This window comes from Corvus hawaiiensis, chromosome 7 (genome assembly GCF_020740725.1).
Source record: "Corvus hawaiiensis isolate bCorHaw1 chromosome 7, bCorHaw1.pri.cur, whole genome shotgun sequence".
Lineage (NCBI taxonomy): Eukaryota > Metazoa > Chordata > Aves > Passeriformes > Corvidae > Corvus > Corvus hawaiiensis.
In genome coordinates, this window is record NC_063219.1 from 22,047,774 (window position 1) to 22,064,838 (window position 17,065).

The 17,065-nt window shown below is 39.2% G+C and overlaps 1 protein-coding gene across 8 annotated transcripts in view; it reads right to left on the reverse strand.

Annotated features, from left to right (window-relative positions):
• The window catches only part of CSRNP3 (cysteine and serine rich nuclear protein 3), a 108,293-nt gene that overhangs the window by 42,975 nt on the left and 48,253 nt on the right, over nucleotides 1-17,065 (reverse strand). The window contains exon 1 of one of the 8 annotated variants that reach the window (XM_048310248.1): nucleotides 4,721-5,628. The exons of 5 other annotated variants lie outside the window; for them this stretch is intronic. The gene's annotated coding sequence lies outside the window, so the exon portion shown is untranslated. Of the gene's footprint in view, nucleotides 1-3,021; nucleotides 3,199-3,309; nucleotides 3,333-4,720; nucleotides 5,629-17,065 lie in introns of those variants that run through there. 2 more of the 8 variants (XM_048310250.1, XM_048310249.1) reach the window with 2 other exon arrangements.

Consider the following 17,065-nt stretch of genomic DNA (forward strand, 5'->3'; position numbering starts at 1 on the left):
CCCCACAAATAGCATTTCCTAGAGATGGCTATCGCTTAGGAAGTGCAATTAAAAACATCTGTAATCCAACTTCCTTTTTAACATATTCACGATACATTAAAAGCAGACTGTTCAATAACAACAAAGAACAGATTTTAAATCACTGAGCAGTTCATCATCAAATTCATATCCCTATTCAAAAAACCCAACCTCCTCCTGAAGCCACCACCATGTCAGGCTATTTCACCCTCCCAGAAGGATCAGCCGGCTGCCTCTCAGGTGGGACGTGCCCGCAGACACCGCACAGCCCTGACCCCCCTCAAAGGCAGCCCGGGGAGATGTGTTTGCAATGGAAGCCTTCTTGCCCGAGCTGGGATCCCCAGCAGGGAGGGCCGGGGCCGGTCTGTGGCCCTGCCCCTCCACAGCTCCCTCGGTGTGCGGCAGCGGCCGCAGAGGCCCCGCGGCAGCCCCGGCACCAGAGCGCGGCTCGGGCCCAGCGCGCAGCCTTACCCCGCCAGCAGCACCGACGCGAAACACCGCTTATTTACAGGCATGCACAGAAATGATTTGCCAGAATTAAATAAATGAATGTAATGAAGGGGCAGCATGCTAATGAGAGCTACAAATACCACAGAGGCTTATTTACTCCGCAGCCTTCCCCTACACAATGGTAGCATTCCTTGCATTTCCTCATCAAAATCCAACAGCCTACGTGAGATGCTGAAGCTACAATCGCTAAATGATGTTGTAGTTCCTGCCCGTATCCCTCAGAACGACTGATGAGGGTCAGGCTCCATACTATGCAGCCCACATTTCCTACTTCACATTAGACAATGGAATAAATATGCAAATCCCTACTGCTTATGAAAGAGCAGGATACAAACCAGCCTCAAAATAAATCAGGACTTCAAGTTACATATTCCATGAAATTACTTATTAAGTACTACCCAAAAGCCACGTATCTTTTAATCCGAAAGCCTAAATGCAAATTGTCCAATGAATTTTGATGCTAGATTTTAAGAAGTATCCTTGCTTATATTTTTTGCATTTAAGCATAGAAAAACCTTAAAAACCTCAAGTATCTCCTCTTCCTTTTATCCTTAACTTCACAATATGTAACTTGTCTACTTACATACATTAAGTGAGTTTTCCATCAAAATGTTATGGTGATACATGCTTTTATTCCTTTTCCCACTTTCCCTATTTCATTGTGGAAAAATTATACGAAGTGATGGAAAACTGAAGCAGAGGTGCTGAAAATGCAAACCTCTTTTGTTAGGGTGGGGAATAAGACTAGAGATAGGGGAGCTGTAGGAGAGAATCATATGCAAATGTTAAGGAAAAAAAAGGCCACAATTTTCCAGTTTGATTTTTCTTTTTTTGGTAGCAATTATTCACATTTCCCATTTATCACAAATTTCACTAGAATACTGTATCCATATCTGTAGAGAGATGGAGAAATTAAAGACATGCTATTTATCTCAGAGCTGTTTAATCTAGTAAATATTTTTGGCTTCTGTACATTTATAGATGAGTTGTATCTGTCTTTTATCTACATTCAATCCCCTTTCCAAGGTCAAAAAAGCCAACAAAAGAGCAATGAAGCAACAGTGATCAAAACTCACTGGTAGGACTTCAAATGGTATCAGCATTTTAAAGACATGATGGTGTTTGGAGAAGTTTTATTTAGGAAAGATCGCATCTATAATCCAGTTTTTCTCACCATATCTGGCTCAGAGCAACGATAAAAAGAGATACTGACAGACTACATGTAAATTTATCTTCAAGGTATCTTTACCAATCTTGCAAAAGATTATAGCTGCCTCGCTTCAGCCTAGCCTTCCACCTGCTTGTTCAACAGGAAGACAACTCTAAACTTCAAGGTTCAGTTACTAGAAGTACATTTTAAGAGCAAGTAAGAGTTTTAGATGACACCATCATCTGTTGCTATCTCAGAGAAAATATTTAAGCTGTGGAATTAATTTCCAAAAATTTGCCATTGTGTACTCTAAACCATGACTTACGTGTCTTCAATTAATATTGAACTTAAACTTCATTTAGTCAACTACTGCATCTGTCCAAAGCAAGATGTTTTACAGTAAATGCAAATTCCTCTTTCTGATAAACAAATGAGACCAAAAAAGTAAGACGTGCAGTAAACACTGCACCCTCAAACCAAAACCCTGCACACCAGACTTGGGCTCCCCAGATTCAGAAGTAAATTAAGACAGTACAATTAACACAAAACTTTAGTAACATGAGAGATCAAAATCATGCCTCTGTCTCCAAAATGCCGGACACATATGTAAAGATTTGGTTCTATTTATGATTCTTAAAGAGACTCAATAGCCATCATTCCAATTGCAGCACAAAATGTTTACATAAACCACACTTTCAATAGTTTAGATGGGGTAAAGAAAAGTGTGTCTGAAAATTACCATAACTTGGTAGCAACACAAACACCTTTCTGCTTCAGGATCTTCTTCTTTAAGATTTCTTAAATAACTTGATACTGGGAGTGTTTTAGAATATTAAGTGCCTGATCCACAGGCAAAACGTTTGGTTTTTAGTTTCCTGCCTATATAAATGGATAAGACAGGTGTACTTCAAAGTTGTGATTCCATTGTAACAGTGGGAATGCTGTTCTGTAGGGATGCCCCTATTGTTATTTCACTGCACACTGTTAATTTTATCTCTGTATGTACTTACTGTAAGTACCTAACTGCCTCATAAATCTAAATTTAAAATCCACTGTACTCATTTTAGACAAATATAGCAATTCTATGATAATTACATGACTGTATACTGCTATATTTTCTCCATTTAAATTAGCATAGAGTGACATGTTCAGTGTTATCCAATCTGATGGTACATACTGAAGGCACTACTGCGATATTACCAGGGTTCTCTGTTAAATAAATAGCTGCACATAAGTACGATGAAAAAGTACTTTTACATATCCTTTCTGATCTATTGTCTAAAACATGAACAGGCCTGCGTTCTGAGATGCCAAGCTGTATCGGGATTTTAATATAAAATTACCTTTTGCAGGAGACCCGTTTTAAAGCAGACACTGCAGAGCACCTTCCCTTAGGTATCAACAATATTTGCAACTGGAAATTCATGCCCTTAAAGCCAAAGCACATTTCCGACTGCCAAAGCGCGCGGGCTGCGCGGCCCCAGCCGCAGCAGAGGCAGCGGAGGCAGCCGCGGCCCCGCCCGGGCCCCGTGTCCGGGCCGCGCTCCCGCGGAGGGGCAGGCGCGGCCGCTCCGGCCCCGGCACAACGCGGGGCCGCCGCCCGGCCCGCGCCCCGCCCGCGCCCGCCGTACCTGCCCGCGCCCCTCCGCGCCGCGCCGCCGCCGCCCCGCCCCCGCATTTGCATGGCGCGGCCCCGCCCCGCCGCGGGGCATGCTGGGCACCGTCCCCCGCCCCTCGCCCCTCGCCCCGGGCCCCGCCGGAGCCGGGCGGCAGCGCCCGCGCCCCCCGCCCCGAACCGGGCTACAGCCGCCCGCCCGCCCGCCCGCCGCGGCTGTTTCCAGGGAGACCCTCTCCCCCCGCCCCCGGCTCTGCAGCCGCAGCCCGGGCTTCCTTTCCCTTCTCCCTTTCTTTAATTACAGAGGGCAGGGAGCGCGGGCAGCGCGGGCTCCGCTGTGCGCGCAGCCCCGCACAAAAGCGAACCTGTACGGACAGACGGGAACGCATCGCTCCAGCCCCGGCTGCGCAGCGCCCGCAGCGCCGGGCCCTGCGCCTCCCGCACCGCCACAGCATAAATGTGGTATTTATAAAGCACTTTTCTCCACTGAAATCATAAGTACACATGAAAGAAGATCCTGTTCCCTACGTTTCGAATTTTGTTTTATTTCCCCAATAGCTTTTCAAGGGCTCCATTTTTTTTCCTGCTGAAATACTCCCCCAAAAATCAGCATATCTAATTCGCGATCTCCAGCACTCAGAAAAGAAAGGGAAAAAACCCCAAACGCAGTACTGTAAAGAGATTTAAGGATTAAAACTTTTACATGGTTAATTTCTACATGATGTGATACCACAGAGAATTTGCACGTCTATCCTCTGTAAGACAAACACAGGCCACAGAAATCTTTGGGAGCAGTTTTCAAAAAACAAAATAATTATGCATAATTAAATAAGAACTACTATGAGATATAATTACTTGCTCGAAGAATAACAACATTTTGCATTAATACTAGAGTGAAATGCATGCAGAGGGTTATAATGTATCACTACCGTGTGTGTACAAATGCATTAAAAATAACACAAAACACCACTTCCAAAAATTTCCAAAAAGAATGTGGAGGAAAAAAAGCCCAAGTAAGTGCACTGTTAGATTTGCTCTAATGTTACATTATTTTTAACCAAACACAAACACTACAGATCTCCCACTGAGAAAGAATTAGTCTCAAATACATAGCAGAATAATAGATTGTTGTTACTAAATATTTTATGATATTGGTAAATGACCCATCTAGCATAAATTTATTTTTACTTGCTATCCCATTTTTCATGCACAATTGAAGTTTGAATTGCATAGGAATAATGGTAAAAACATTTTTACAATGAATTTGATCACAGAACTTACACAATTTATTTAGCTTGGTATCACAGTGATCCAATCCCACCTTACAAAATGAAAAAAACCTGCCTTTATTAACAATAAAGAAATAGAAAAACCCCCATTTATATTTAAAACACTGAAGTGTGTGAAGAATCTATAAAACAACTGACCTGTTCAAATTGTTGTTTTTCCAATCCATGCACTGTTTTTATTAATTAGGAACCAAACCAGATTGATCGTCATTTTATAACGTTTGACATATTCACTGTCTTCCCACTTCCAGCAGAATCTTCTTAAATTTCCCAGCACTGTGTTTTATTGCTGGTACCATATGCTTTATTGTTCAGCCACAAGAGCTTCACTCTGCACAAAGACTCATTACCTACTGCTTGCTGAGCAGCTTCGGGCTCTCTGAGGCTGCCTGTGTGATCACATGGGAGTTTTGTCTGAGAAAGCCAGGCATGCCACTGATTTCACCGGCTACGGATATTTTTATCAGCTGAGGTCTACTATGAGGAAGGAATAACAAATTCTAAGGCTTCTTTAGTTCATTAAGACAGCAGTTGTTATGGAAATCCCCTCAACTTTCTTTTTCTTTTAATTATTATTATCACTTGCACTGTAACACTGGTCCAAGAAGAAATTCAAGAGATTTGTTAAAAGTAATTTTTTCTAGTGGGGAGTGGCACAAGCCATGCGTTGTCCGCATCGCTCTGCACACAGTACACACTGAAATTAATATTCCAAAGAGGTGATGTTTTGCCAACACTTAATCTGCCAGTGTTTATCCTTTATGTGGAGGACGAGCTTCCAAATGAAAAATGGTACCTAAAAAGCAGCCCCTTGATTTAAATTTGTCTCATCAGTCAAGGGCATTATCCTGTAATCTTTGGTCATAAAATGAGTTTTGCTAGCTTTAGTGAGACTACTCAGGTGAATAAGAATTGGCCATTTGAGCAGGGATTACTCTCAAATCCAAATGACAAATTATGTAATACAATGAAGTCTAATCTTTTCTTGGTAATAGTTGGTGATGCTCTGGGGTTTGTTTCGTGTGTGTGTGCGTGTGTTTGGTCAGTTGGCTTGGGTTCTGTTGTTTATTTTAAACAAAAAATTATAAATATAAATAAAATTTTATAATGGTTGAAAACTTAATATTTACCTGAGTATTTCATGTTAGAATAAGTGAATATCGAAATTCAAATTACAGAAGCCCTTACAAAAAAAGGTTAATATTAATTATTTTTTTCACTGATCCATTATCAGTATCAGGGTTCCACGCTAGAATATTTGGAGATAGCTTGATTGCTACTGCAGAGTGAATTCCCTGAGTATTCTAATTTAAAACTAGCTTTCTACAAACAGCTAGTGATGATAAATGAACATCTCTCCTCCACCCTGAAAACTCATACCGAACACACAATTATCCATAATATTAACATTGCAAAGATGCAGCTATTCTACAAAACAGTCAATTATCTCTAGAATAATTCAGAGCATTTTGATAACATATGATAGCAAAAGAAACTGTTTTCTCATTAACATTCCACAAATGAAATACCTCTTTTTTCTATTTAAGATCTCTCTCATTAGAATAAATGACAGCTTGTAGCTCATGGTTGGCATTATTCTGGTCCTATCAAAGTCAGTGGAAGTTTTGCTGCTGATTTGCATGGAAGAAGGGACAAGCATGACTAACAGATTCATTCGCCTTACCGTGTTGTCATGCAAATCAATGACAAAACTCATTTCTGTATTGTTCTTGGCATCTTGCTCGGTTTGTATTATTAAGGTTTTGTAACAGTTGATATGCAGTCTCTGTGATTCCACTGAATTATACAAGATGGTTAGTAACGGATTCAGAATTACCCACAACTAAATCCAGTAATGAATATCTTCTAGGCTCTCACATTCATTTCAGTTTTTAAAAAATGCCATTATCAAGAATGAGTGTACTTTGAAGTGCCACCATTTCATCTACCCAAAGACACAGACCGAGCAGATGTTTTGTGGCTGAGAACCTTCCGCATCTCTTAGGCGGGAAACACTACTGTGTGTACATTAATGAGAAGAAATGAAAGCACACTAGAAGGAGTGCTAACGAACAGCTGGTTTAGCTACAGCTATGCATATTTTTTTCCCCTGGCGATACCACTGATGATGTCACAATGCTGGTGTAGGAAGACATAAACAAAAGGCAGGCATTTTTGCTGCAGTAGCACTAGGGGAAAAAAGAAAACCCAAATGTTTGACAGATGGAAAGAACAAAAACTGGTCAGGAAAAGAGTACTATCGTCACATTTTTCTGTGTGTTGTTATATACACTATGGAACAGTTCTCAAATCCTGAAAGGTGGTTAGAGGAAGACGTGTTCAAGGACATGATACAGTTAAACCAGTTAGCAGCAAAGTGTTGTTTCTGCAGGAGACAATAGCAGCAAGCAGCCTCCATGCTGAGAGGCACCCTCAGTTAATCACTTCCTCAAGGTTGGTGGGGGGAGGGAGGGAAGCTTCAATGCTCCATAGTGGAATTTTGAATTTCCTAATTATAACTTGACATTTTTAGGTAGCTAAATTATATTCCATCCCATCCTCTCTTCTTACTGGGTTACAAAATAGAAGGAAGTCTTTGTCAGAGACACATTGCTGAATTTCTGCCCAAGCATACTATTGAGGAAAGGCATTTTTGCCATCACAAAAGGGATTATGGATCACCCAAGAGATTCACAGAAGCCAAAACCTAGGCCTCCTTTGTCACTCCACAGTAGGATGAGGTTCAAATGAGACAATATTTTCTGATACCCCTCCTGTAACAGCCAGGATTTCTTCAAGAGAATCCAAATTCACCTCTTCTTGAAACAACAGTGGGAGAATGCAAATGCTTAGCAGTCTCTTCCACCAAGGGTCTCCCACGGGAATCAAGGTAAGCAAGGGCTCTCTTTTCTCTAATAAAAGGTTCTTTGTGAATCCAAACGGAAACAGAATCAAGAATCTGCTGACCATCTGTAAATAAGGGTAAACTGTCAGATCCCACATCTACTTTGTAAGAAAAGCAATTAATAGGAACATTCTTATGCTTTCCCATTTCACAGAAGCTACAGCAAAAGTGAGTGAGCTGGCTAAGGAAATTTGGACTCTGAGTAATTACCATCATTAATAAGGAATAATTTTATAAATCCTGGTTTATTTTATAAATTAATTTTATAATTAAGTTTTAATTTTATAAATCCTGGTTACTCGATATGCATTTACACGTGAGTACTTTTATAAAGGTTAAATGCATTGAAATACATACCTTGGACAGAATTTAAAAACAAACAAAAAACCCCCCAAAAAACCCCAAAAGACCCCAAACCAGCCATGTATCACAAACCAGACTAAGCCTGTGATTTGAACTTCAAATCGTTTCCACCTTATATAACTACATTATTTTGTTGGGTATCACACTTAATCTGCTGTTCAGTATCCTGATCCATAATTGGATGAATCACATATGAATCAAAAAAATTATGGGAAGAGCACTGTTCAACATCATGAAACAAAAAAGGGGCAACTTGCACTCAGTGCCTTGTTATTCTAAAGGTTGGACTCCTGTACCTTGCAATAAAATGCAAGAGGTCCAGTTTCTCCAAGTACACCAGAAATCTAATAACTTCCATACCAGTTGAGTAAACAGAGGATTTTGCTGAAACTTTTACAGTCTTCTAGTGACAAAAAAGATTGAAGTCCAGGATTTATAAAATGTGTTCAGTGGACCATGCATGCTCTACTCCAGCTCTGTACAAACAGCATGGTTTTTATGCCATGGTTTCCAATTTATGAGCTACAGCAGCAGCAGCAGCAGCAGCTCTAAATGCCTCAGCACTGGCTTTCAGGTTTGGAAATAGATGATTTGTGGTCACTTCTTCAGTAAGATCTATAAACCTTGCCCATGCAAACTCCTCTAAATTGAATTCAGGATGAGGCATAGCTGTAAACTGTCCAGGGAACTCTGCCATTACAGAAGTTGTACAGAGTTAAAAAAGCTCACCTAAGAGAAAATACTGTGATATTAATTAAAGTTAACATCAGTAACACTGGGGTAGGATAATCTTAAGTATAAATTCTACATATTTCTTTGCAGACCAAATATAATTTAATCAAATAAGTTTCCTCACCCTGGACCCAAATGTCCTGCTTTCTCTAGATACACCACAGTCCCAGCTAAACTATCTTCAAGTAGTGTCAAGTTAACTATTCAGTTCCAAATACTGGAGCTTGATAGATTTCTATAGCCTGCCATAACAAGAACAATGACATACTTTGGGTTCCTGAACTGCACAAAAAGGAAAATACTACTCATTCATAAATGGCATTCTCAACGAAGAAATATCACCATGTTTTGAAATAAGAGTTTAGTCAGTGAAATGAATGGAAATAGACAAAATCTGTTTGGAAGGTGATGTCCTCAGATCAACAGATGGATGGAGAAAGCAGCTTACAACTGAGGGGCAGGCCTGTGAGCAGCTGTTCTGATTTCTGGCACTCGAGCAATCCCATCACCAGACTTCATACAGTGGCGCCTGGCATGTCAGTGTAAGGCTGCCAGTGCCGTCCTTCACTCCCACATCTGGCACCCTTACCCTGCAATGTCAATTTAAAGGACACCATCTATAGTTTGCTTTTTTTTTCTGACTCTTAATATCTGCTTGACCAGAGGCAACTTCTTAAATCATGCGGTAAAAGCTGGCACAGAGTAAGAGTGAATTCTCTTCACACATACTGTGGGGTAAAGCACAGCATACCCCTTCCCAATGATTTTTAGTACAACAGGTCTCAAAACCAAGATATTTTAATGATACATTCTTGCTATATCTTACATAAACTACGTTTTTCCAAGATAAAATTAACCTCTTCCAGGCTGATATCCCAGAGGAGAGCACACTTCCTTCCAGAAAACAGCGCTGAAAAATATTATGCTTTAGAAGAGCTACTGTACGCAAACAAAAATATTCCTCTGCAGTAAACACATAAGAGTTTCTTTCTTCTTTCACAACCTTTCTCAAAACTGATAGTTAACTACCAAAACCAAAGAAATATTAGCTTTGACAGGCAAACTATTGTACTGAGAGGTGTATAACCAAGTAGCAAAAGAATCTCTGGACTGCTGTTGCATTAGATGATGTGAATAATCACAGCAAATAATTAATAACATAATGCTTCATACAGCCATCATTCGAAATGCCAGATGAGCACGGATTCTTTCAAATAAAACAAAGTAAGTTCTACTTGAAAGAGCAAAGTGGTCATTCTCTTGACAGAGACAAAAAGAAAAGAAAAGAAAAAATAAAGACTTAGAAGAAGTCAGATACTTGAAGAGAAATGGCCTGTGCTATCTTGTATGGCTTCATAAGCCAGCTTTTCTCCATCCAGTTTCCATGACACCTCAGACATTCCAACATGATCCATGCTGAGGAGTAATTCAGAACTACATACAGCTATGCCTGGTGTGGTTAGAAATTGTAAGTCACAAACAGAAGAAAGAAAGGTGCCTTTTGGTTTAACATACTTCTTACTCCACCCCTTTCCCGTGCTTGGTCACTAAGCATACCTTTTCTCATAGTATCATTTTCCAACTTACAAATTTCACTTGGCTGTTGACCAGAAAAAGTTTAAAATTAAATAAAATTAGGAGATATTTGAAGCAAGCATGATAGCTAGTATTTTCTCTCTCCAACTGTTTGATTCTTCTAGTTCCCTTTTATGTACTGTAGTAAACCAAAAAGAAGCTTACTGAGTCAATGCAGTTGGAAAAGGAAAAAAATCCAGACAGAAGGAAGCAGACTGTCCTTCCTTACTGGACTTGTCATCAACAGAACTTCCTAAAGCACCGCTGTTGCTAAACCAGCAACATTACCTCATTCCTTGTTTTCTCAGCTTCCACAGTGGAGCAGACAAGCTCTCTAGTTTTCATCTTCCACAGGAACATGAATTTTTTATTGTTACAATCTTCAAATTTGTTCCCATCTACCATAAACACGAGTATTTTAATTTGAGCTGAGACAGATGTAAAGATATACCAGACACACAGACATATCAAAGCAGCAATGTAAATAGGTTTTTACATTTTTATAGCAGTTAGTTTATGAAGCATTCCAACTTAAAGAACAAGACTTTTCAACATACTATATAGAATAAAATACATAATGATACATAGTGGACTTCCAATCTAATAGACAAGAAGATACCTAAATTCTAAAATAAAAGGTACCTGCCTTGAATTACTAAACATCAGCTTAGGATCTCATTCCACAGGAAGTGCATCTGCTACAACACTTCTTCCCACCTTTGTACATTCCACTACAACACAATCATTTAAAGCTTGAAAAAACACTGAATTCTAGGTTGTAAGGTAGATTTTCACTGTTTCAAATAACCTTTAAAGCATAGAAACTGATTCCTCTTTAATAATTCTGTCCATTTCCATTTGGCCAGCATTGATTTCTTGCCCTTATGTGTATCCAGCAGAGCTTGAAAATAATTTTTATTTACTTCTTTGTTTGTCTACCAGCATCAGTGATAACATCAGCACAGCAGTGGGAATTTTATTGCTTATGCTGAGTCTTCTCTACCAGCAGAACATAACACAATTCCTCCCCAGCACCCCCTCCCCACACACCCCAAATGTTCCATGGCAGTAGCCAACATTAATAAAAGTCTTTTGCAGGTAATTCCCCTTCTCCTACCCTAAAAAACACAGTAATGATTTCACTTGCCTTAAAATCAGTGTTAAAAAATTAGATGAAAAATCTTTCCGTATATTTTAGCATCCAAAATAATTTTCCTAGCACATATATGCAATTTCCATCAAGTTAAAAGCTGAACTGCTGTACTTTTACAGCAAACTTTTTATTATGTCATTGGTCATTCTAAGGCTTCAGAAAGTACATGAGTCAGCAGTGTGCACTCACAGCCCACAAAGCCAAGTGCACCAAAGGAGGAGTGGCCAGGAGGTCACAGGAGGTGATTCTGTCCCTCTGCTGTCAGAAGAGTCCACCTGTGGAACTGAGGCCAGCTCTGGGATCCTCAGCACAAGAAAGACACAGACCTGTTAGAGCAGGTCCTGAGGAGAGCCACAAAGATCATCAGAGGGCTGGAGAACATCTACTGTGAGGACAGGCTGAGAGAATTGGGGCTGTTCAGCCTGGAGAAGAGATTACTTCAGGAAGATCTCATTGTACTTAAAAGGGGCTTATAAAAAAGAGGGAGGGTCATTTTTCACATGGACAGATAGTAATAGGGCAAGAGGGAACTGTTTTAATCTAGAACAGGGGAGATTTAGATTAGACATAAGGAAGAAATTCTTTAGTCAGAGGATAGCAAGGCACTGGAACAGGCTGCCCAGAGAAGTTGTTGACGTCCCCTCCCTGGAAGTGTTCAAGGTCAGGTTGCATAGGGCTTTGAGCAATTTGTTCTAAGTGGGTAGCATCCCTGTCCATGGCAGAGGGCTTTGAATTAAAAGATCTTTAAGGTCCCTTCCAACTCAAGTCTACGATTCTATTCTATGAAAGTAAGCCAGTCCAATTCAGAAATATGCTTTCTAAGGAACACTGACTGTCATTTCTTTCATGTAGGAAGAAGATGGATAGCAGTATTTAAATAACCACATTCATATTAGCAAATCAGTGGACATTTCCAGAGATCAAAGTGGACTGATTTATAATTTGATTACATAGTTTTCAGCTGCTGTTCAAAGACAAAGTTCAAAACACTGTGGTTTTGGTCTAACTTTCCAAGAGCATAAAGGGTTTAAGTGTAGTAGCCACATGCTCTGAGACTGTGCAAGGATCAACATTTCTGCAACATGATCAAGTCTGGAAGTTCTTTTGTAGAAGTAGTTATTGAGTGACTGTTTTATCTAAGAGCTCTACCTAAAAGGGATCAGAACTAAATAAAGACTTTAATTAGAGCATTTTATAGCTCAAATATCTTTCAAGATTTCAGCATTTCAGAATCCATCATGATTTTTTTTTTAAAATTAAACTGTTTGAAACCTACCTGCTGCAGAAGTTAATGTTTCAGTTAGACTTTTTGTTCGCAATATTAAGTTGACACACTTATCACCCTGACAGCAGTACAATAGCCAAGGGCTGAGGATGTCAGGCTACAGTCCCTAAAGACTGCAGCCTCTTGTATTGGTGTACTTGCAGGGGAGGAATTTTTTTTCTTTTAAAATCATTATTCAACATATTTTCCAGTGAACACCTTAAAAAAATAAATCAGTTTTTCAACCAGGATTACATGCAAATACTTTGTATAAGGATCACCAATTTATGGCACAGACAAAACTGTAGGGACCGCAGATACCACCTGATACAAAGTTGCATCATCTGACAGTTTCCCCTGTTGCAGAAAAGGAGCAATTACCAACTCGGTGTGGTTTTTGACATCCCTGCAATGATTGTGATTTCTCAAAGGGATTTATTCTTTTGGCCTAACATCTTTAAGCACTGAGGATAATATTGTTTCCATCATAATATTTTTCCTTTTAGGAACATGAGGACCATGTTTATTTCTGCTATATTAAGTTGAGATAATACTAGGCTTGTCAGATATTTAGAAATAGTGTAGTCAGTGTGTCTGTTTTGACCTTTCAGGTCACAGCAAAGGTGCAAGCTGACAGCACCAGCTGTCATTTGCTGTTAAGGGACTTTTACCACATCAACAGCTCCAAGCTCATAGGGGAACTCACCAGTTTTGTGACTGAAGAGCAGAAGAGTCAAGATCCTTGGTTCTCTCTTTCCATCTTCCGGAGTGGGCAGATTTCAGTGACACTAGCACTGTTCCAGCTGCCTGCCTGGAATTGCTCTCCTGCCCTTTGTCCACTTACAAAGGCTCTAGGATACAGGACTGCAAATACAGACTTCAGCCATTTAAGATTTCAAGAAATATAGAGGTTTGCCAGTGCCAACTGTTTTACTTTTTAAGAGCAAAAGACATTCTCACTGCCCTGGATGTCTTGGATTGAGAGAAAGGAGTGGCCCATTTACATTCAGAAAACATATTCTGTGTCATTTACAATGGCAATGAGTTCATAACTGTACAGTATGTATCCTGCAGTTCTCTTACTATCTCCAGCACTGTGAGAATTCCTGAAAAGCTGTCACATTTAGCTTGCTACATACTTACAACAGCAAATTGGTACATGCTCTGTGCTGATCTTCTTACTGTTTTCTGTAGCTGCAAAATTGCAAACAACTCGAAAATTTCTTTATGATCATAATCAGAGAGAAAGAGACCCAGATCAACAACTGCCAGCCTTGTCGTGACATGCAGTGTGTCAAGCAATGATATAGGCAGTTTGCAGAGAACAGCACTATGTTGAAGTAGACAAGCTGAGATGAGTGGGAAAAGCAAAACCTTTGAGGACAAGAGAAGGGGGTCAGAGACACAAAAGCCTGCCTACTTTTCTAGCTGCAGAAGTTAATCTAATTCAAAAATACTAATTTCCCCACAAACCTTGCCTGATGCCTTAAATTATTATACCACAACAATGACAGTATTTACAACCTTAAAAGCGATATATAACCTAATATATAATCTTAGAAGCTAAGTATCGTAAATGTCAAGCAGGAAGCAAATAGGGATTCAGGACCTAGTGTTGCAGAGAAAACAAAGAGCTACCACTTGTCATCCTGTAACAGTTATTTTTGCATGACAATTGACAATTTTATACACATAATGGCAAAGGCAAGTTTTAAAAAAGATTTTAAGAAACAATTAAATACATTTGCAGGAAATGCTCCAAAACATTCAAAACAGCATAGGATTTGAAAATTTTAAAAGCCACCAGTATCAGTGAACCCTGACTGGTAAGTGGACAGGAAAAGATCAAAAACTTGCCTCTATTTCAAGAGGCAGAGACAAAGAATGCACATTTATGACAGTACAAAGTGATGCTAATGGGGATACAAATGGATGCATCCGCAGGTCACAGTAACATCACTTTTAAAGCAATATTGAGATATATGCAAGAACCCATTTTTTAAGGCCAGAATTTTGTGATACTGAGGTGGAAATTGCTAAAACGTCTGGATTGGAATTTTTTTTTTTTTTTGCTTCACAGCTGAGTACAGTCAACTGTCTTGGAGAAGAGACAAACTGCTTATTGGAAAACAATCTTACAATAAAAATCTGAGAGGGATACATATGTTGTTAGCATAGACATTATACATGAGCTTTTCTTTTTTTTAGATTAACCATAAAAAGTACAGATGGGAATGAAAAGGCCACTAAAAATATAACTTTATAGATATTTGTAAGATATAGAAGGAAAAAAGTGACTTTTCAAAAATAAACTTAGTGGCAATTAGAAGAATAAACGAACCAAGAGTGGAAAAAAGCACAGGCAACCCAACATTTCAGAAGATGAAATATAGTAAATTCTTGAAGATGAACTGTGAAGGATGAGGCAAAAATGTTTATTTTGAGATCTAAGAAACATATTTTTATCTGAAAATAAGGCACATGGGTCCTAAAGTAAATGAATGACAGAGAAAAACTAATTGAATGAGAATACCAGAAATACCATACTGTGGCACTGAGGGCCAATTTATGCTAGGAACATAACTATCCATTAAAAAAGAAAAAGCAATAAAAAGGAATTCCCTTGCATCCCAACCCTCCAGCAAATGCAGTGGCAAAATTCACAAAGTGCAAAGTGCACTGAGCAAGAAGTGCAAAACTGAAAGGTTTCACTCTGCTATACAAAACCAAAGAATTTGGTAAAAATGTACCAGTGACCTCAGACTACTATCAGTGGGGGTGGGGAATGCCAAAACCCGAAACACCAGACAAGCTGACAGCTGAGTCAAATACAGCCAGAACCAGAACTGAAAATTCCTGCCTGTCTGCACACCCAGTGTTTTGTTCCACGCATACAAATAAGGTGAATCTGCCAGTGATATCCAACACTACGGTCTCTATCCAACACCCAGTCATCAGCCAAAGTCAAATCTTCTGAAAACAAGCCCAAAAGTTGTGAGGCCCACATATTAAATGTCAAATAAAATGTAGAGGAATTTTTTACTACACAATGGGTAACCAACGAGGACTCTCAAGCCATAGCCAGACTGCATACAATTCAGCAGTAGGAAGAAAAACTGGTAACAAATAGGATGCTGAGCACTTAATAAATGCTACACTACTGCTATTTTCAGTATAAAGGTGTTATTAGTACTTTAACTAATGGTTGTATTTCACAGCTTTTCTCTGGATTGTAAAAAGAACCTACTGAACTCCTAGCATTGGACTAGCAATAGAGATGTGAAATTAGTTTGCGTAATCAGTTGGATCCTGAAATCCATTTGTAACAAGGACTTCTGTGAGACTGAGCAGTTTAACTACTCCATACCTAGCATCTCCATTTGAAAACACAAAATAAAATTTTTAAGAAACTGACCAAACATCTTACTGTTACTTATCCCACAATTGTGCTTTTAGTGGTTACAAGTAAAAGGTTTGCTTCAAGACCACCAGTTATAGAGAACCTGTTTCATTGAACAAGTCAAAACAATTAGAGAGAAAATATTTTGCACTTTCAGCAGTAACAGAGGTGGGGGGAGAAAGGAAAATTAATACTGGCAAGTCTGGAAATTTAAGCCTGATATGAACTTCAGGATTCTATTTCTAAGTTAGATCAGTAAGTGGATGGGAAAGTACTGTTTCTTCTGATACAGGGTGATACCCTGCCACTTGAATTTAAAAGACAAAATAAATTCTCCAGATGGGAAAAATTTAAAGCATCTAGCAGTATTTTAGTACGCATGAAGCGGTTAAAAGCCATTTATTCCTCCTCTCAAAGATAATCCCTACTAATTGCTCTAGTTGTGGAAATACATTTTGTGGAAAAGGATAATGAAGCCTACTTGTCAAATTGCTCATGTCATTATTTCACTACAGAATGCAAATACTATAGCCAGACCCATTCCCAGCATGCTGAATATCAGCCTACAGAAAAGGACCCTTGCATAAGCCACTCTGACCCTTCTTGCCAGTTTCTTCTGACCTTTCTGACCTCATTAGACTGGTATAAAGAAAATAAAGGAGCTGTTGGGTACTCTTGATGGATTAGAAATAACAAGAATGTGTCTAGGACTTACTTAAGTACTAAACTGGACCACTGAATTATAATGCTTTTCAAACAATCAAAAGGATAACAGGGATAGTGATGAAGAAATAGAGGTAGAAATAAATAGATTCTTAAAATATTGTGAATAGTATGCTTTTTGGAAATTGTTTATCAGCATCCTTAACTACTTATTCTGCTGCCGCTTTAGATGGTTGATTTTTTAAGGCCCCATTTGAGTGAGAACAAATATTAAAAAACAATGGTCCCAGCACAATTATTCTTATTAAGCATCAATCCAACTTAAGCACCTTGCTGAAAGAGGGCTTTAATCTCCTCTGGTCAGATTTATTTAATGAATTCTTGAAATTCCCAAAGGAAGGAAACTCTAGAGGATAGAATGCAAGTCT